Source organism: Pan troglodytes, chromosome 7 (assembly GCF_028858775.2).
Source record: "Pan troglodytes isolate AG18354 chromosome 7, NHGRI_mPanTro3-v2.0_pri, whole genome shotgun sequence".
In the NCBI taxonomy this organism is placed as follows: domain Eukaryota; kingdom Metazoa; phylum Chordata; class Mammalia; order Primates; family Hominidae; genus Pan; species Pan troglodytes.
The window spans coordinates 14,397,571-14,419,999 of NC_072405.2; the positions used below are offsets into that span (position 1 = coordinate 14,397,571).

Here is a 22,429-nt window from a genome sequence, read left to right on the forward strand (position 1 = left end):
CTGGATATCTGGTCAAACGTCATCCTGGATGTTTCTTCTGTGAAGTGTTTTTTTGGATAAGATCAACATTTTTTTTTTCTTTTGAGACAGAGTCTCCTTCTGTTGCCCAGGCTGAAGTAAAGTGGTGTGATCTCTGCTCACTGCAACCTCCGCCTCCCAGGTTCAAGCAATTCTCCTGCCTCAGCCTCCCAAGTAGCTGGGATTATAGGTGCTCGCCAGCACACCTGGCTGATTTTTTTTTTTTTTTTGAGATGCAGTCTTGCTCTGTCGCCCAGGCTGGAGTGCAGTGGCAAGATCTCGGCTCAATGCAAGCTTCGCCTCCTGGGTTCACGCCATTCTCCTGCCTCAGCCTCCCGAGTAGCTGGGACTACAGGCGCCCGCCACCATGCTCGGCTAATTTTTTGTATTTTTAGTAGAGGTGGGGTTTCATCACATTGGCCAGGCTGGTCTCAAACTCCTGACCTCAAGGGATCCACCCACCTTGGCCTCGCAAAGTGCCGGGATTATAGGCGTAAGCCGCCGCGCCTGGCCTAGATCAACATTTAAATTGGTGGACTTTGAATATAGCAGATTACCCTCTGCAATGTGGGTAGGGCTCATCCAGTCAGTTAAAGGCCAGAATGGAATAAGAGACTGACCTCTCCCAAGTCAAGATGGGAGTTCTGCCTTTGAACTTCAGCAGCAAGTGTTCCCTGCGTCTCCAGCCTGCTAGCCTCCTCTGAAGATTTTGAGTTTACTAAGCCTCCATGTTTGCACGAGCCACTTCATCTTTCTCTTTCTCTCTGTATACACACACACCCTTCCTAAGAAATCGCAGAACTTCTATATTTGAGAAAGTATTAAAGACAATTTATTCCAACCCTTGCCCATAAATTTCTTCTCTAGCATCTGCCTAAGCAAGCATTGAACTGGAGCTGAATATTTTCTGCCCAGTAAACCACTAGCTAAAGAGGCAGCGACTTTTATTTTTGGATAGCTTTAATTGCTTCAAGTTCTTTTGTTTTGGTTATTTGTTTGTTTGTTTTATATGGCAAGCCCAATCTATTTCCCAATGTCTTTTACCCTTTGGCCCAAAATTGTGTCTGGGAGTCGCATAGGCTGTTTGTACACAGGTGTACATTCCCCTTGTCCAGTTAATCTTAATTAACTAATTATGTGTATTTTTTGAGATGGAGTTTTGCTCCGTCACCCAGGCTGGAATGTGGTGACGTGATCTCAGTTTACTGCAACTTCCGCCTCCTGGATTCAAGCTATTCTCCTGCCTCAGCCTCCTGAGTATCTGAGATTCCAGGCACACACCACCATACCCAGCTGATTTTTGTATTTTTGGTAGAGAAGGGGTTTTGTCATGTTGCCCAGGCTGGTCTTGAACTCCTGACCTCAAGTGATCCACACACCTCAGCCTCCCAAAGTGCTGGGATTACAGGCGTGAGTCACAGCACCAGGCCAGTTGATCTAAATTTGAATAATCTATGCAGCAGAGTAATTCTGGAATATTAACGAGTTTCGTTTGCATATTTAGGATGTTCTAAATCACCTAAGACAGCCATGCCTAATGCTCCATGGAAGGGAAGATGGTGGAACATAGAGGACAGAGTCGATGCTGGGTGCCTGGGGCGAGGAGGGACAGAGCAGAAAGAGCACTGCATCAGAGGGAATTGCCCAGATGGCAATGGAGCACAGCACACATGGACTGTGCACCTGGTGACCAGGGCCAGGCCAGATGATGCGTCTCTCAGGGATGTGGCTTGGAGATGTGATAGCCAAGGACTAGATGAACCCCAGCTCCCACAATGCTATAGACACAATGACAGAGCAAGAAAGAAAGAAGGAAACTGGAATTGGCTGGGTTTAAATCTCTTCCACTGAATAGGGGCATGAGAGAAAATTTTAGTTGAGTTTATAGAAAAATCTAGCCAGTTACATGTCTTACATTTCTAGTGACATTTCTTCACTACTGAGAGAATAGAATGAGTTCCACAGTGGCTTTTATCCATCACTGCAAAGAAGCTAGAGAAAATGACTCTTTGCTTTGAGAATAGTCCTGTCCCTGGAAGGGTCTGGATATAGAATGGGAAACCATGGTCTTGGGAAACACGCTGGGAATCACAGGCAGGTACTTTTATTTTAAATTGGTTCCTCGTCTCTATTCTATCCTGTTACGAGTATTCCTTCAGAAGATGTTTACTAAGTGCTTGCTGTACTGGGGTTGCTCTTCTCGAGGAGTATCTGTGTGGTGTTCTCTGTATTTCCTGAATTTGAATGCTGGCCTGTCTTGCTAGGTTGGGGAAGTTCTCCTGGATAATATCCTGAAGAGTGTTTTCCAACTTGGTTCCATTCTCCCCGTCACTTTCAGGTACACCAATCAAACGTAGGTTTGGTCTTTTCACAGAGTCCCATATTTCTTGGAGGCTTTGTTCATTCCTTTTCATTCTTTTTTCTCTAATCTTGTATTCATGCTTTATTCCATTACGTTGATCTTCAATCTTTGATATCCTTTCTTCTGCTTGATCGATTTGGCTATTGATACATGGGTATGCCTCACCAGCTCTCTCTCGTGCTGTGTTTTTCAGCTCCATCAGGTCATTTATGTTCTTCTCTAAACTGGTTATTCTAGTTAGCAATTTCTTTAACCTTTTGTCAAGGTTCTTAGCTTCCTTGCACTGGGTTAGAACATGCTCCTTTAGCTCGAAGTAGTTTGTTATTACCCACTTTCTGAAGCCTACTTCTGTCAACTCATTAAATTCATTCTCTGTCCAGTTTTTCTCCCTTGCTGGCGAGGAGTTGTGATTCTTTGGAGAAGAGGCAAACCAGAATGCAAATGTTCTGGTTTGATTGGAAAATCAAAGACAAAAGAGCCTTGTTCCCTGGAAGAGAACACGAAATTGTGAGCAAGTGCAATTAAATGACAACATTACATTAATTTTAAAAATGTAAAAAGGTCTCATGTCTTTTTGCTATGCAGGACTGCTTAAAGGCATTTATGATAATTTTTTTTTTTTTTTTGAGTTGGAGTCTCACTCTATTGCCCAGGCTGGAATACAGTGGCACGATCTTGGCTCACTGCAACCTCTACCTCCCGGGTTCAAGCAATTCTCCTGCCTCAGCCTCCCAAGTAGCTGGGATTACAGGTGCCTGCCACCACAGCCGGCTAATTTTTGTATTTTTAGTAGAGATGGGGTTTCAGCATGTTGGCCAGGCTGGTCTCACACTCCTGACCTCAAATGATCCACCCGCCTTGGCCTCCCAAAGTACTGGGATTATAAGCGTGAGCCACCTTGCCCGGCCTGGTTACCTTAATTTTTAACCTTAAAAGTAATCATTAGGTGAGCCCCTGAAGGAGCTAGTCAGTGTATAGAACTTATAGGCAGCCAACATTTATAATGGTTGGGAATCACTCTATAGAATTTAAAATTGCTGAGTTCACAGGCAGGTGAGGCAGTGCTTGGCTTTCTTGGTGATGAATGTGGCATTTTTGAGGACATTGTAAATGCATGTCACAGATAACATTTATTTATTTTATTTTATTTTATTTTTTTGAGACGGAATCTTGCTCTGTCACCCAGGCTGGAGTACAGTGGCGCGATCTAGGCTCCGTGCAACCTCTTCCTCCTGGGTTCAAGCAATTCTCATGCCTCAGCCTCTCGAGCAGCTGGAATTACAAGTACGTACCACGACACCCAGCTAATTTTTGTATTTTTAGTAGAGACACGGTTTCACCATGTTGCCCAGGTTGGTCTCGAACTCCTGGCTTCAAGTGATTCGCTCGCCTCGGCCTCCCAAAATGCTGGGATTACAGACATGAGCCACTGTACCCGGCTATTTAATTATTTTTATAGGGTTTGTTCTGTTACTCAGGCTACAGTGCAGTGCTGCAATCATAGCTCACCACAGCCTCAAACTCCTGGGCTCAAGCAGTCCTCCCACCTGAGCCTCCTGAGTAGCTGGGGCCACAGTCGCATGCAACCAAGCCTGGCTAATTTTTTTACTTTTTGTAGATATGGGGGTCTTGCTATCCTGCCTAGGCTGATCTGGAACTCCTGGCCTCTAGCAATTCTCCCTCCTTAGCCTCCCACAATGCTGGGATTATGAGTGTCAGCGAACGTGCCTGCCCACTGATGACATTATTAAGCAGCTACCATGCTCTGTGCTTGACACCTATTGTATTTAATTCCCACAACAACCCAATGACATAACTACCAGTGTTAACCTATATTACTGATAAGGAAATCAAGGCATAGAAAGTTAAATGACATCACCCAGTGTCACAAAGCTAATTAGGGGCAGAGCAAGCATTCAAATCCTGATCCTACCTAGATCAAAATCCTTTACCCTGTATATGTTATTACAGCCTAAAATGCAGACAGGATATTAAAAAACCCCAAAGAGCTAGAAACCCTTTCTTATACTCCCACAATTTTATTGAAACACAGCCATACAAATTTGTTTGTGTATTACCTGTGGCTGCTTTCACACGACAATGGCACAGTTAAGTCATGGTGACAGAGACAGTGCGGTGTGCAAAGCTGAAAATATTTACTGTCTGGCCCTTTCTAGAGTAAGTTTCCTGACTTCTGACCTATGATAGGGAAAATTGTGACAGTAATAACTCACAGGTAATTTGACTAGGTCATGTTCTTTTTAATCAGGAGCCACATTCTTACATAGCTATCTTTATGTTGGTTTCCCTAATATTAGATTTAGAAGATTTTATTTTTTATTCTTTTTATTTTTTTAATAGACGCAGTGTCTCACTATGTTGCACAGGCTGGTCTGGAACTCCTGGGCTCAAGCAATCCTCCCACCTCAGACTCCCAAAGAGCTGGGATTACAGGCATGATCCACCAAGGTCGGCCCCGATTAGAGATACCAGGCAGTCTTGCTAGAACTCTGTGACCCAGTTTATCATATTTGAACAAAAATTAGTCATCCTTATATCTTCTTGAGTAGGGTCCTTCTGAATCTATTAACAGTGCCAGTATCATGAGTAACAGACTTCTCGTGGATCTCTTTTTTGATAAGGTTGGGAAGTAGTAGTGTGGCCTAATCACCTCTGAGAGAAGGACAGAAATAATTACCTTAAAACTTGGAATGTTATCTGGGTTTTGGAGTGACGTGGTAAGTGTTTCTGCTGGGATTATCTCATTTGAATTAACGCCAGTCATGGCATACCCAGAAAATTCCTCTCGAAAGCAAAGGGAAACATGCCAAGAATGGCTGGCACAATTGTTTACACTTTCAGTGTAATGTATATGCTGTCTATATACACATGTATCCACACATATGTATACACGCACACATATTTCAGGCACTCCAGTCTTCTCCCTGTTGAGATTTATTTTGTCATAACTCCTCTTTTGCTTCCAAGAGGAAGAGTTGGTCCTGTCCTCACTCTGTTCCTCTTCTCTTCCAGTCTGGGAGTGACTACATTTGCCTTGATCTTTTTCCTCTTGTGCTGAAATCCACACTGGTGATTTCAGAGTAGGCTGCATTCTGTCTTGCAAATCATTCTCCTCCCGACCAATTCCCCGTCACCCTTCATTATCACATTCTCGCTTCTCTTTAAAGTTTTTGTCTGGACAAATGTTCAAGTAGTGACTGCGATTGCCATGCACTGCTGGAGTAATAACATCATAGAGAGAATTCAAGGGGCGCCCACCCACCCTGCAGGTGGTAACTGCTACAGCGTGTGGTGGGACCATGGGGGCAACTAAGTTATCCTGGCACATCTGTCACCCAGGCTGGAGTACGGTGGCACAATCTCAACTCACTGCAGCCTCAACCTCCAGGGTTCAAGCTCAAGCAGGTTTCCTGCCCCAGCCTCCCAAATAGCTGGGATTACAGGCATGCGTCATCACGCCTGAGGTTTTTTTTTTTTCTTCTGACCGAGTCTTGCTCTGTTGACCAGGCTGGAGTGCAATGGCACAATCTCAGCTCACTGCAACCTCCGCCTCCCAGGTTCAAGCAATTCTTCTGCCTCAGTCTCCCAAGTAGCTGGGATTACAGGCGCCTGGCACCACGCCCAGCTAATTTTTGTATTTTTAATAGAGACGGAGTTTCGCCATGTTGGCCAGGATAGTCTCGAACTCCTGACTTCAAGTGATCCACCCGCCTCAGCCTCCCAAAGTTCTGGGATTACAGGCCTGAGCCACTGCGCCTGGCAATTTTTGTATTTTTTAGTAGAGACAGGGTTTCGCCATGTTGGCCAGGCTGGTCACAAGAAATATTTCCTGGCACAGGTGGTGTCTGATTAGAATCATAAAGGATGAGTAATGGTTACTCCCAACAAACTGAAGGGGAGAAAAGAGAAAAGGAGGTAGGTTAAGGAAGAAGAATAGCAAATGCTCTGGAGACCTGGGCAGCCACTTGGCCATGCGTTCTGGATAGCCTTTCCCGGGAGGTAATTCCTGCCTCAGCCTACTACCCACCACACTTCTGCAGAACAGTGTTCTGGGAGATGAATGAAGCCCAGCCCTGTAACTGACGAAGTGTCTTCTATTGAATCACGGACCTCGGTGAAGCCCCAAATCCTGTCTGTTTCTTCTTCTGGTAACAGCACCTTACTCAGTATGAAACAGCATCAGGTTTTTCCTCCACATGCCGGGGAGGGTGCGCTCACCCTGGGTGGTGCCAGTTACAGCTCCTCCGCAGAGCTCTCCTTATCTACATTTGATTTGAGGCATGATCTGCCAGTGTGCTGTTGAATCAAAGAACTGCCTTCAGGACTTTCCTTATTTAGTGAAACTATTGTTGACAAACCAAAACTGCACCCAGACTTTCACCCACAGTTTATTCAAGCCAGGTAATATACTAAGTGCTTTGTGTAAGCAGTAGTCTCTTTCTTTTCAGAAATGGTTGGCTCTCACAAAAGGAGAGTTCAGATGTCGGCCTGGCACTTGCATAAATATCTTCCACTAAGATTCAGCATTAGCAGACTCTCTGCAGGATACGATTTAAACACTCAATAAAGCATGGTGGGGTATTTCTAATTTACACATAAATAACATATTTTTTTCTTCCAATGTTCACAAATTAAAACTATCTCTGTCCTGAATTAAGTAATAAATAAGAATTTTAATAAAACATTTTCTACATGAAATCCTTAGAAAGTCTACTGCAGAGTTTGATGGCTGGAAGACTGAGCTGAGAGACAGTTTAACAGCTCATATGTCAGCGTTAGTATTTGTTGGTAGTGCTTATCTATTCTACATAATAAGGTTTTGTGTATTGATGCAGGCACTGCCTTACACAGTAATATAACACGAGACCATGATATTCAGCACATTTTGAAGTAAATGAGACACTAAGACCCTCTGAAATGCGTCCACTTTGCCCCTTGCAACATTACAAAGGGGACATTCTTTTTCTGAGACAGTCATTGAGACCAGCACTAACAGATTATGGCTTGATAGCTATTTATCACTTTGGATTGTTGTGAAAACCAGGCGTCCCTAATCACCAACAACTTTAAAAAGCCAAAATATTATCAGAGAAGACAGTTTTATAGAAATATTCAAAATTATTTCATTAGCTTTCTAAACCTTTAAAAGAATCGGGCTTTCTATTCAAATATTTAGCTAAATAGTACATGACGCCATCAAACCTGATCAGTTTTCTAAACCACTTTGCTTTATGTATTTAATGTGGAAAGGACCTGGAGAACAGAAAGAATTTCATTACCCTCACAAGGATTTGTCAAAACATCTTAGTTTTTACTCGTAGAAGATGTTGCAAAGAGAAGTTGGAACATAGTAAGAAAGAAAGTTGATTCCATTACATATGATGCATTTGGAAATTGATTGAAGTGATCCCATTTCAGATGCACCTCAGGGCAGAAGAGGCAACCTCTTGAAAGTGACAGCCACATTTTCTGTGAGGGGAGGGGACTGGACAGAAAGGACTCCTTGTCTGAGTAACGGCTTTCTGTCCTGTGTTTCATCATGCCCATCTTGGCACTTCTCTAGCCTAAACCTCATCATAATATGAGGTGTAATTATCTGCCCATTCATCTGCTTCTTGTGCTAGACTGTGAGCTCCTTGATACCAACCATATGTTATTTATATTGATTTTCCTAAATCCCAACCAAAGCAGATGCTCAATAAGCATTTTAATAGGAAGGAAGAGAGGCAGGATGGGAGAAGGGAGGGAGGGAGGAAGGAAGGAGAGAAAAAAGTTCACTTATAATGTCTATAATGGTATTAAACAAAATAGAACATGTATTTAGTCTGATGAGATTTTTTTTTCAAAACTAAGTATGATTTACTTAGGATTAAAACACAAGTTACAATACAATAGCTACGATGGGCCTTATATAAAGAAAAGTAAGTATAATACATTTTAAAAGGCTTTTAAGTATCTATATTAAATATAAACTAAATGGATAAGATTTTTCATCCCCAAGAATTACCTGGGATATTAGATTTGCAAAGAAAAGTAAAAAGAGGGAAATGAGGTTGAGTGAATTATTTGAATAAATATATGCAGTCATTATAAACTTCCAAAGGACTTTAAAAGTGAGCAAGAAAATACTGCTAGAATAAAGTAGCTTTACTTATCACTTTCATGAATTATAAAAACAAAATATTTTAGTAAGTCTTACTGTTAAGTGATTGATTTAATTCTTTATACATGAAGTTCTTTCTAAACCTGGATAATGTAAACATCTTGGTTAATCATTAGAGAACTCTAAGTCTTTCTCTTTATTCCACGCCTTAAACAACAAAAGGATCATAAATCCTTGAAGTTTCCTTGGAGTTAGCTCAGGCAAAGTCCAAAGTTTAAGATGGTGTTCTATGAACCATAAACGTTGCCACCATTGAAGAGTCAAAGCATATCCTAACATTCTGGGGCAGTTCTCACCCAGCTTGCCTTCATCCTATTATCTTTAAAGATTCATATATATTTAGCATTTACCCATGCCCTATCTAGAGAGTCAAACACTTTTTTTTTTTTAAGAATAGAGATGGGGTTTTGCCACATTGCCCAGGCTGGTCTCAAATTCCTGGGCTCAAGTGATCCTCCTGCCTCGGCCTCCCATAGTGTTGGGATTACAGGTGTGAGGCACTGTGCCCAGCTTTAAACACTTTTTATTTTATAATAGTTTTAGATTTATAGAAAAATCACAAGGATAGTGTAGAAAGTTGCCATATACCCTGTACTCAGGTCGCCCTATTATTAGCATCTTACATTAGTATAATATGTTTGTTATAATTAATGTATCAATATTGATATAATATTATTAACTAAAGTTTATAGTTTATTCAGATTTCCTTTATTTTTACCTAATATACTTCTTCTGGTTCAGGATACCACATTATACATATATATAGTGTATACATATATGTATAGTAATACTAAATATAACATATATAATACACATATACCATATACAATTTTTATATCATATATACATATATGAATATTATATACATATAGTATATTGTTATATTTTATAATATATTGTATAGATGTGTGTGTATATATATGTATATGGAGAGAGAGAGAGAGAAAGACAAGAGTCTCATTATGTTGGCCAGGCTGGTCTTGAACTCCTGGGCTCAAGTGACCCTCCTGCCTCAGCCTCCCAAAGTACTGGGATTACAGGCATGAGCCACCGCACCTGGCCACGATATCACATTATATTTAACAGCCAAGTTTTCAAAGACTCCTCCTTATGGCTGTAACAGATACTCAGACTTTCCTTATTTCGGATAACTTTGAAGAATGGTGAGGTACTTTGTACGATGTCTCTCAGTTGGGATTTGACTGCTATTTTTTTCATGGTTAGACTGGGGTTGTGGGTTTTTAGGAGGAAGAGGTCAGACGAAGTACATCTCTCAGCACATCATATCAAGAGTATGCCAGCCTGAGAAATATAGTGAAACCTTATCTCTACAAACAATTTTTAGATAAATTAGCTGGGAGTGGTGGCACACCTGTAGTCCCAGCTACTGGGGAGGCTGGGGTGGGAGGATCACTTGAGCCCGGGAGGTTGAGACTGCAGTGAGCTATGATTATGCCGCTGAACTCCAGCCTGGACAATAGAGTGAGACCCTGTCTCTTACCAAAAACAAACAAACAAACAAATAAATACATAAATAAATGTACGTACCATCAATATGACTTATCACTGTTGATGTTGAACTTGATCTCCTGGCTGAGGTAGCATGTGTCAGCTTTTTCCAGGTAAAGTTACCTTTTCCTTCCCCTTTCATACTGTATAGTTTTGAAGGAAGTCACTAAGTACAACCAACACTTAAGAAGTTAGGTGTTATACTCCAACTTGAGAGAGGAGTACATAAATCAGCTGGAATTTTTCTGCACAGGAAATTTGTCCCTTTTCCTCATTTATTTATTCAATCATTTCTATTGGCATAGACTTATGAATACTTATTTTATACTTTAGGTTATAATCCAATTCTGCTTTACTTTATTTCATTGCTCCAATTTTTCAAGTTTTGGCCATGAAGAGCTCCTTCAGTTGGCTCCTTCATGTCTTTGACATACTCCTATTATTGTGGGACTCTGTGGTTCTTTTTTTTCAAGCACTTTCTTACTTTCTGGCACTATAAGAAACTCCAGGCTGATCTTGAGTATTTCTAGCCTCAGTCCTAGAATCAGTCAATTTCTCCAAGTAGTCCTGTGTGTTTTTTTACTGGTGAATGGCATTAGAAACCAATATCCACTTGCTAGGTATGTGTGATAATTGTTTCTTCTAGTCCTTCTTAGCTGATGGAGCAAGGAAACATATCTAAAAATATTTCCATCCGTACATATACATTTGTATCTATATTAAATTAATCTTCATACAATGTTTCCAAATGAAATCCATTAAAACAGCTGTCCCCAACTTTTTTGGCACCAGGGATCGGTTTCATGGAAGACAATTTTTCCACGAACGGGGTGGGAAGATGCGGGGATGCTTTCAGGATGATTCAAGCACATTACATCTATTGAGCACTTTATTTCTATTATTATTACATTATGACGTAATCATACAACTCACTGTAATGTAGAATCAGTGGGAACCCTGAGCTTGTTTTCTTGCAACTAGATGGTCCCATCTAGGGGTGACGGGAAACAGTGACAGATCATCAGCCTTTTTTTTTTTCTTTTTTTTTTGAGAGAGAGTCTCACTCTGTTGCCCAGGCTGGAGTGCAGTGGTGTGTCCTTGGCTCACTGCAATCTCAGCCTCCCGGGTTCAAGTGATTCTTCTGCCTTAGCCTCCCGAGTAGCTGAGATTACAGGCACCCGCCACCATGCCTGGCTAATTTTTGTATTTTTATTAAAGACAGGTTTTCACCATGTTGGCCAGGCTGGTCTCAAACTCCTGACCTCAGGTGATCCACCCGCCCCAGCCTCCCATAGTGCTGGGATTACAGGTGTGAGCCGCCGCACGTGGCCCAGGCATTAGAGTCTGAAAAGGAGTGCGCATCCTAGACCCCTTGCATGTGCAGTTCACAACAGGCTTCATGCTCCTATGAGAATCTAATGCTACGGCTGATCTGACAGGAGGTGGAGCTCAGGCAGTAATGCGAGAGATGGGGTGTGGCTGTACAGATCAAGCCTTGCCTGCTCATCTGCTGCTGGCCTTCTGATGTGCAGCCTGGTTCCTAACAGGCCAAGAGACTTTGTGATCCAGGAGTTGGGAACCCCTGCATTAACACATGGATTCTTCTAGCCTTCTCTCTTTGCTAAACTCTCATTCAGCAATGATAAATCTAACTCCCACCATCTGTCATTCATTTACTTAAATTGTTCATTTCCAGAATACATGTACAGCAGTATCTGAATTATTAACTCATACCCCACAGGTAACTACTTTATCAACCAGAGTGCAATGCTTAGGTGCAGCTTCTTTTGCCTTTAGTCTCACAGACTCCACTCATTTCCAAAGTTACTAAGGCCGGAACCTTTCCGCCAACATCCTTCACTGAGGTTGTTTCATACAGTACGGTTAGATCATAATACGGTTAAATCACAATACAGTGAGATTGCAATACAGTGAAATTTGTTTTGTTACTTTCTGCATTCCATCTTGGAGTTCCTCCACCTCCTGATTTTTAAAAATCTGGATACACTAAGGCTCACTCTTTGTGCAGGTTTGTTTTAATATAAAAAAAAATTTTAATTACTTAACATCCAGTAAAACTGATTAGCTAGGGGGTTCATTAATTCAACAAATATTTCCCAAGGGCCTTACCTTGTGTTAGGTTCTGTACCAGTATCACTCTGGGGGACCTTATCTTATAGTTTCCTGTCCCCGGTACATCTTTGCATAATCAGGGCATGGGTATGACAGTTTAAAAAGCACCAAATAAGGAAACTAGATTGTTATATTTATGGCCACATCTCCAGAATTCTAGAATTCCTTAGATCTGTGACTATGCCTCCCTCAGTGGTTCCAGAATCTGCGAAAATAATCTATTTGTAGAACTGCATTTATGTAAGGTTAGAATTGTTTTTCTCCTACTGCTCTTTTGCTTCTAGTAAAAAAAGCACTTTAAACTGCAGGGGAGAATAATAACTACTAAAATCAACACTAGCTTTTGTCTAATACAAAAGCCATCAGCACAACTTAAATTATAACCCCCTTTGTCAATCTGGGATTGCTGAAAACAACAATTAAGCCAATCTACACTTGCAAGTGATCTATGATATTGTTTTTTTTTTAATAGGCTTTATTTGTTACGCCAACCACATTAGCTAAACAGCTAATACAATTGCTCATGTAGAATTATGCCAATAAAGGAAGGAAAGATGGTTGTTGTTTGTTGCTCTTAGTCACGGGGAGGTGAGGAAGGAGGAATGGGCTTGCTGGCATTAGCAAATCAACCAATAGATTATCTTCCTTAAGAATATTAATGCTTTGTAAATCTTTCCACGTTCCCCTTGCCCAACTCCCAGGATGGCCGCCCACCCTATAGCGCTGTAAGATAATCTTTCTTTTTTTTTTTCTTGAGACGGAGTTTCACTCTTGTTGTCCAAGCTGGAGTGCAATGGTGCAGTCTCGGCTCGCAGCAACCTCCAACTCCTGGGTTCAAGCAATTTTCCTGCCTCAGCCTTCTGAGTAGCTGCGATTACAGGCATGCACCACCATGCCCAGCTAATTTTGTATGTTTAGTAGAGATGGGGTTTCACCATGTTGTCCAGGCTGGTCTTGAACTCCTGAGCTTAGGTGATCCACCTGCCTCAGCCTCCCAAAGAGCTGGGATTACAGGCATGAGCCACTGCGCCCGCCTGTAAAGTAGTCTTAAATGGAGGAATATCCATTACTACAACTGCCACAGCAGGTGTATATGATTGAGACAAGGTAGGAGCTGTACTCTGGAATAGTATGTTTGAGTTGAAAAGTTGAACAAAGATTTACTTAAAATCTTAACATTTATGTAATATAACAGGGCGCTCAATTGACACTGGAATGTATCTTTTGATGTGTAAAACACTGCCACACTAGGGGATGTAAACAGTATTTTGGGGGTTGCGCGTCCCCCTGTGGTAGGAGGGACTGTTTGGCAGGACCTTTTGGAAGATAAATCATAAGGCAAACAACTGCCCCTTGTTCTAGGGAAACTTGGAACACAGGAAAGGAAACCAAGGGCAGATGCTTCACCCTGAGTCTGCAGAGATAGAAAAAGGTTTTCCCCAAATCTTTGCAGATTATTATTTTTGTTCGTGAGAAGTATGTGTACTTTGTTGTACAAACAGTAGTTTTTGAAAAATTGGGAGCAATCAGCAGCTTAGCTGGGAAGGACAAGCTTCCCTGAACATCTGTTCCCTCCAGGCTGGAGGAAGGAATGTGAGAGCAAATGGCTGGACCAAGCTCACGCAGCTTGCACTGCTGCCATTGCCCATATGAGTGGTTATCAAAGGTGAAATATACTAGACATTGGGACATTCTCATGACTGTTGTGATTGTCATGCTTGAGCTCTGAGGGTCAGATTGTACCTGGTTGGGAGAAGGGCATCAAAAGAGAAGGAACAATGATCAATTAATCCAAGGAAGAGAGGAGTTGGTCCAGGGGTTTTGGAGCAGGAAAAGCAGGCTCTGTTTCCTTTTTTGGAGACTCAACAGGGCTTGGGCTCTGAAGTGTTGGGGATCACTTGGGGCCCTTGCACTGGGGGACATCTATGGAAACTAGGCCAGGGTGCAGAGGTTGGGTCTGAGCCTGAAACTCTAAGAGCATCCAATTCTAAAAGCAGTTGAGAATTAAGTTAGTTTATGACCAAGTCTTCTGTAAAATCCTACTACGAGCCTGAGCAAAGATGTACTATAGATTACATACCGATGTACTAAGGGAAGTTGAAGAGACTGTATCCCTCCTGGAGGCTGGGAAGGGATGCTTGTGATGACAGAGATACATGGCCTCAAAGAGCAGCACTGTTATAAGGGGCAGCAAAGGCTGCAGGCCAAGAAGTGAAAACTAAGCAAACCCCCAAACTTGTCCCTGATAACATATATTGTAGCACCTTGAGAAACCTGAGAACAGCTGTAAGGCAATGGATGGGGATGCACTGTGGACCACATTCTAGTAACTACACCAGGGAAGCAGGGAAGGCTCATGCATTAATGTCTTTGGAGTGCAAAGACAGTATGATTTCAGTTGTAGGCCACAGTTCGGAAATGCCAGGGACACAGAGGTTACATTTAGGTTTTCCCTTCTCCATAACGCATTTTTATAAATTTTCTACAATAAAAGGCACGATATTGCACATCAGAAACAAATTCAGTACCTACTTTGAAAAAAATAGCATTTAAAAATAGAATACTAGACTGAGCGTGATGGCTTATGCCTGTAATCCCAGCACATTGAGAGGCTAAGGCGAGTGGATCACTCGAGGTTAGGAATTCGAGACCAGGCTCGCCAACATGGTGAAATCCCATCTCTACTAAAAATACAAAAATGAGCCAGGCTTGGTGGTGGGCACCTATAGTCCCAGCTACTCGGGAGGCTGAGGCATGAGAATCACTTGAAGCCGGGAGGTGGAGGTTGCAGTGAGCCAAAATCACACCACTGCATTTCAGCCTGGGCAACAGAATGAATCTCCATCTCAGGCAAACAAACAAACAAACAAAAACAAAACAAAACAAAACTATTTCAAACATTTTAAGCTAATGGCAGCCCATAAGTGTCACATCTCCCTTTTGACCTCTTCCCATAGGCCCTGGAGTCTGTGCACTCCCAGGCACACATACCCTGTTGTCTCTCAAGCATCCGCAGTGCAGGTGGGGGACTTACGTTCTTACAATCCTAAAACCTTTGATTATAACCCACACTGAAATAACAAAGGTAATCAAATGTGTGGGTGGAAGCTTGCCAGACATTTGTAGAGTTCCATACCATTCATAAAGTGCTTAAAAATGCTTAATTTCATTTGAATAACACTTGCTGTTGTAGCTATGTAGATTTTTCTCTTTTTTCTTTTTCTTTTTTAAAAAGCAAAGGTATATACAACAGCTCATTTAAAAAGACTAGACGGACCCTAGCTCCAACTAATTCTCTAGATTGAGCACGTGGGAGAACTATGTTCCATTTCCTTTTTTGGTATCGCAGGCCTTGATCTCCAAACAAACACGTGAAGTAAGTGTCTAAACTCTGGGTGGAAGTAAGCTAATCATTGACATTCAAAACACTCTGCTACTTGACACACTTAAACAATAAATGCCCAGCTGACTAAAATTCTATTGCTGCAAAGAATTATCTCTTTAAGGGGCCCACACAAATCTATGCAGGTGTTTGGAAGACTATAACCTGTCTGCGACTTTTTTCTGCATCTCTAGGAGTGTTCAGCTCAGAGACTGGCACAAAGGAATAATGACTGTGCCTTTGTGGGAGGAGGAGAGATTAGGTCATTGCCACCGAGGGAACACTTGCTCTGACCCAGGTGGCTGTCAAGAAGCGACAGATTGAATCCCTTTAACTCATGTGGCAAATAGATTATTCTCATTTCACAGATGAAGAAACTGAGGCTCAGAGAGGTTAACTTGTTTAATTTCATAAAGCCCAAGAGTGGGAAGATGAGATTTGAACCCAAGTTCCTCAGAATTGTATAATATCTTGCTGTTTACTCTTTCTTTTCTCTCTCTTTTTTTTTTTTTTTTTTTTGTTGTTGTTGTTGAGGCAGGGTCTCGCTCCATCACTCAAGCTGGAATGCAGCAGCACGATCGTGGCTCGCTGCAACCTCCACCTCCTGGGCTCAAGAGATCCTCCCACCTCACATCCTGAGTAGCTGCGACTACAGGCACACACCATCATGCCTGGCTAATATTTGTATTTTTTGTAGAGATGGAGTTTCCCCATGTTGGACAGGCTGGTCTCAAACTCCTGGACTCAAGCAATTCACCCACCTGTGCCTTCCAAAGTGCTGCAATTACAGGCATGAGCCATCATGCTTGGCCTACTCATTTTTTTTTTAAACAATCAATTTAACTTCTGAAATGTTCATATTAATCCTGATGCTGCTAAAAATTGTATTTCTAGAGAAACTCACATTGGCACTTCAAAATGGATATTTGTGTAACCTTTACCAGAATAAAACAAAGCTTCAGAACACCACTGATGGTCATAGTGAATTTGTATGGCTGGAGAGCTGCCTGGGAATTAAGGCTCAGATTCCAGGTTTGAATAAAAATACTATTTCTGATAAGATAGATGGTCTCTCACTTTGGTACATTTTCTTCCACTCTTTTAAAACAAAGATGACTCTTTTTCTGTGTTTTTGCTTCTGAGATAATATGAAACTTCAGGAAGTCCTGTTTGCTTCAGTGGAGCCAACTGGGACAAAGTTGCTATTAAAATCTGAAGAATCAGCCCCTGTAAGGAACAATTTCACAACCACAACCATAGCCAGCAGAAACATCATTAACACCATCACCATCAATACTACCACAGCCATCATCACCATTACCACTATCATCAATATCACCAACATCATCATTTTTATCGTCACTGTCATCATTACCATCATCATCATCAGACTTTCCTAGGATAGGACAGATGAGGTGGTTTTCTCTTCCTCATGTGAATTTATGATTTTCCTATCATAAATTATCCCCCACAAGTTATCCCCCACAATTACCCATGCCTGTTCAAACTTCAAATATTTTAACCATGACTTTGACAGGATACAGACTTTGTGTAAGTGAAAACAAATATTCAAGCTGCATGCATGGCAGAGGTCATTTACAAACTTCTCTCTTTGATCAGTCAAATTCTTTTCATTGTTTATATAATAGTGGTCAGCCTTCAAAAGTGTCTTTGAAGTAAGTTTGAATATATGCTTTGCCTGACTCACCCACCAACCCAAAACACACACACACACACACGCTCGCATACACACACACTTACTTGTATAACAACTTGCTTATATACTGATGTTCTGTAAGTACAAATGTCCTCCCATGGCCTGTCTCTCAAGTCCCCAGATTTATACACTGTGTCACTACTAAACTTGGGATCAGATGTTGCTCTCTAAGTACAGGTGATTCTTTTTCATTTTTTTGAGACAGAGTCTCACTCTTGTCACCCAGGCTGGAGTGCAGTGGCAAGATCTGGGCTCACTGCAACCTCCGCCTCCCGGGTTCAAGTGATTCTCTTGCCTCAGCCTCCAGAGCAGCTGGGACTACAGGCACCTGTCACCACGCCCATCTAATTTTTGTATTGTTAGTAGAGACGGGGTTTCACCATGTTGGCCAGGTTGCTCTCGAACTCCTGACCTCAGGTGATCTGCCCACTTCAGCCTCCCAAAGTGCTGGGATTACAGACACAAGCCACCATGCCTGGCCAAGTACATGTGATTCTAATCTACAATGACATGTAACACAAGAACAATATTTATTTATTTATTTATTTGAGACAGAGTCTTGCTCTGTCGCCCAGGCTGGAGTGCAGTGGTGCGATCTCAGCTCACTGCAAGCTCTGCCTCCCGGGTTCATGCCATTCTCCTGCCTCAGCCTCCTAAGTAGCTCACACTACAGGCACCTGTCACCACGCCCGGCTAATTTTTTGTATTTTTAGTAGAGATGGGATTTCACCGTGTTAGCCAGGATGGTCTCAATCTCCTGACCTCGTGATCCACCCGCCTCAGCCTCCCAAAGTGCTGGGATTACAGGAGTGAGCCACTGTGCCGGGCCCGAACAATCTTTATGTTTAAAAACTGTAACTCATAGATATGAGTATTAAGATTAATTTTTTAAGTTAATTTTTAATTAATTTTTTAAATTTAATTTTTTAAAATTAATCTATTGGATTTTGAGCACACGAACAGCTATTGTCCATTTCAGAATAGCAATATAAAAAAAGTCCTTAAGAATCTGTCTGAAGGCTGGGCGCCAGACCATCCTGGCTAACACGGTGAAACCACGTCTCTACTAAAATTACGCACACAAAAAAATAGCCGGGCGTGGTGGCAGGCACCTGTAGTCCCAGCTACTCTGGAGGCTCAGGGAGGAGAATCGCTTGAACCAGGGAGGGGGAAGTTGCAGTGAGCCGAGATTGCACCATTGCACTCCAGCCTGGGAGACAGAGTGAGATTCTGTCTCAAAAAAAAAAAAAAAAATTTCTAAGCCTTCTTAGATGATATAAGTGATATGAGGTTTGGGATAGCGAGTAGCTGAGGATCTTGTTTTTTTTCAATATTTCAAAAAGATATATGAGCTTTAAAAAGGTTAAAGTATATTGTAATAAGACTGCTTTTCTGGGGTGGCTCCTAACTCAATTTTAAATGCAATTCAAAAACAATTCTCTAGAAATATTTTCAGAAATAGCAGTTGCATTGAGCTATAGGCATAACCTTCTAGGGTGACTATTTTGAAAATTAATGCCCACTTTAATCTTATTATTCTACTCTATTCACTTAAAAATTAGGTTAATACTTGATAATCATATCTTTCCCATCCAGCTATTTCCCACAAAGTTGGAGGGCTTTGCAAATTTTAGACTGAAATTTTCCACAATCCTTATGAAAAAATAGCAAGTTATATATGACGGTTAATACTGATTGTCAACTTGATTGGGTTGAAGGATACAAAGTATCGATCCTGGGTGTGTCTGTGAGGGTGTCACCAAAGAAGACGAACATTTAAATCAGTGGGTTGGCAAAGGCAGACCCACCCTTAATCTTGGTGGGCACAATCTAATCAGTTGCCAACTTGGCTAGAATATAAGCAGGCAGAAAAATGTGAAAAGAGAGACGGGCCTTGCCTCCCAGCCTACATCTTCTCCCATACTCGATGCTTCCTGCCCTGGAACATTGGACTCCAAGTTCTTCAGTTTTGGAACTTGGACTGGCTCTCCTTGCTCCTCAGCTTGCAGATGGCCTATTGTGGGACCTTGTGATTGTATGAGTTAATACTTAATAAGCTCCCACATATATATATATATGTGTGTGTGTGTGTGTGTGTGTATATGTTCCATTAGTTCTGTCCCTCTAGAGAACCCTGACTAATACATTACATAATGTCTTTTTAGTGGGTTCTCAAGTTCTCTGAAATTTCAGATTCTAGAGAAATACCAATACCAACACTAAGTTTAGTTGTTGCTGTTTAAGCCAATGCATAGTTCTAGATGTTATGTTCACAAAACCACCATGCTGTGACCTCTGTCAACATATCTAAGTATCCTCATGATGTCTTCTGAAAACCCCAGGTTTTTCCTGCCCTAAAGGAATCACCTGGCATTACCAACCACCATAAAAACAAAACAAAACAAAACAAAATGTGATAGAATCTGCACAAACAAAACCATATACATTGGTTCCTGCTCTGTGGTATCTCCAGCGTCTAATCTTAGAGATAGGGTGGCCACTGAAGTGTGATGCGTTCCTACACCCAAGACGCCAACAAATGCATTTCCTACCCTGCACAACTTCCCTATTCGGGACCTAGAGGTTTTGCCAATGTTCAATTTCTTGGACAAGAAAATAGCAAGTCAAATGTTGGGGCACTAGTGACCAGCATCTCTGAAATGTAAGACTCTTTGTTTCATCACTGTGGGGCAGTTTTGCATGGCCCCGGGCAGCTGCGCATTCATGGAAATCCACTGAAGACAAATGTCTGGAAGGAATTCTCTGATTGGGCCTCAGACATGATTCAGCTATTTTTAGGGTTTCAGCTGGTGCCCTGACCAGCGCCACACGACCTAGAAGGTGCCCCACTTCCTTCGGTTGATATAATTTTGGAAATCAGTGTCAGATGGAATTTTAGTCTCTGTACATATCACTAATGCTGCTTTAAAATAAACAAGTTCTTAGAATTCTTTATCCCAGCCTGATAAAATCTAGTTGTGTCCTCTGATTTGAGAGCATAGGAAATTACTGGAAAATCAAGTAAAGTGGGTTGAGACTGTTGGGCCTCCTTCACTTTATTGCTAACTCAAAGAATCAGCCTAACTTTGGATGCCCTTGCATGGCAGTTTTCACTTTGGGCTCTACTGAGACCACCACAGAGATGACAATACAGGCCTTGGGACTCACAGCCTTTTTTATTTTTTCTGAGATAGAGTCTTGCTCTGTCACCCAGGTTGGGGTACAGTGGTGCGATCTTGGCTCACTGCAACCTCCATCTCCCAGGTTCAAGCATTTCTCCTGTCTCAGCCTCTTAAGAAGCTGGGACTACAGGTGCACACCACCACACCCAGCTAATTTTTGTATTTTCAGTAGAGATGGGGTTTCACCATATTGGTCAGGCTGGTCTTGAACTCCTGACCTCAGATGATCCACCCGTCTTGGTCTCCCAAAGTGCTGGGATTACAGGCACGGATGCCCGGCCAGCCTCACAGTCTCCACAACCCCCGGGGTGCATGTTAAAATTTAGACTCTCAGGTTCCACTCAGACCTTCTAATCAGATTCTCCAGGGGTTAGACCCAATAACTTGCATCTTTTATGGAATCCCAAGTGATACTTGCACATGCTAAACTTTGGGAACCACTGCTGATTAAGAGGCCATAGAGCTAGAAATTGGAAATTGGGGTTCTCAGATGCCCCACCCCATTCCACATTTATCTATTTTATATTTCAGATTCCTCCCTATGCTTTCATTTGCAGAAATGCTTTTGTGGCAAGAAAAACAAAAGTAAGATACAATTATTCCAACATACATATTTAGAAGGGGACCGTCTCATGCTTATCTTCAATGGCTATTTCTTTCAGTTTAGAATACAAATGAAGGCATAAGAAAGTGATTTTGTCCAGATAACTTCAGTACGTAGAAAGCTACTTACTTCATCTACCAGTAAGATGCAGTTTAGCATCTCCAGCTGCAACTGATCTGTACAACTCAGGGATCCCTGAAAACCCCAGTAAGTGTTGGTTTGGGTATCTAGAATCAATGCTTTACCCCCAGTACCACACCCAAGAACCTACCCCCAGCTAATACTCAAATCTGGCCTTTAGCCCAACAGATCCCGATTTCAGATAAAATTTAAGAAGGTCACATATACAAACATGATCATGCAATGCATTCCATATGCACACTTTCAGGTCACACAGAATGAAGACATTAAGAACATGTTAATATGGTGGCTTATAAGACCATTTTATATCATTTTTTTGCTTTTCTAAATGCCTAAAGTAAGGCTTCCCTGTTGTGCCAAATTTAGCAAGCAATCTAGAAGATGCAAGAAACCTGTAAACTTTCAAATTTAAAGCCAAACAAAACTCATATTGCATTCCATTGCATATCATGTTATAAAAATCTCAATATGATTCAGATAAAATTAGTAGCTTAAACAATTTCAAACCCATAAAATATGGCGCATAGTAATTTATATATCTTAATTTATTTAGCACCTACTATATATTATACAAAGCTTTTTTTTTTGTATTGATCCTAGAAATCCTTCCAATATTCAAAGCTTTATACTATATGTTTTATGAGAATGAGAAACGAAATAATGTAATTGAGTCAGGCCCTCAAGAAATGTACAGAGGGTGCAGAGGAGAGAAGGAGTAATGTTTATACTAGACATTCCAACAAATGTAAGAATTAGAGCTTGGTAATCATATATGAGAGGAGGAAAAGTGAGAGTGCTTCTTTTAACTGCTTTTCTTCCACAAAGGAACACTGTTTAAAGATGGAACGTTTTGTCATGGGTTCCTTTATGAATTTATATTAGTGTATGTGTGCATGTGTATCTTTCTCTGGGTGTTGATTTCTGTGTGTTTATCTCCTGCTTTTTGCTGTTGTTGTTTATTTGATTAGTTTCTAAAAGAAATCTTTCTTTTGAGTATATATGCATTAGGAAATTCAAAAGTCAACCCACAGACAATTACTGTTGTCAGTTTCTTATGTATCTTTAAGAGATATTCTATGAAAATACAAGCATCTATGTATGTACATAATTTTTTTTATCCCTTCTACTAATTTTTTTCCACTAAAATTAGTCACACATGATATGCACCATTCTGAACTTTGCTTTTATTTTGGAGAC

The 22,429-nt window shown here is 41.4% G+C and overlaps 1 long non-coding RNA gene across 1 annotated transcript; it reads right to left on the bottom strand.

The window, feature by feature from the left end:
• Positions 1-248: 248 nt before the first annotated feature.
• LOC134810705 (uncharacterized) lies at positions 249-12,382 on the bottom strand. The gene is made up of 3 exons (XR_010159362.1): positions 12,204-12,382; positions 10,113-10,729; positions 249-2,867 (listed from the first exon to the last, which is right to left on the bottom strand). It is a non-coding gene; the product is annotated as an uncharacterized LOC134810705 (long non-coding RNA).
• Positions 12,383-22,429: the final 10,047 nt, after the last annotated feature.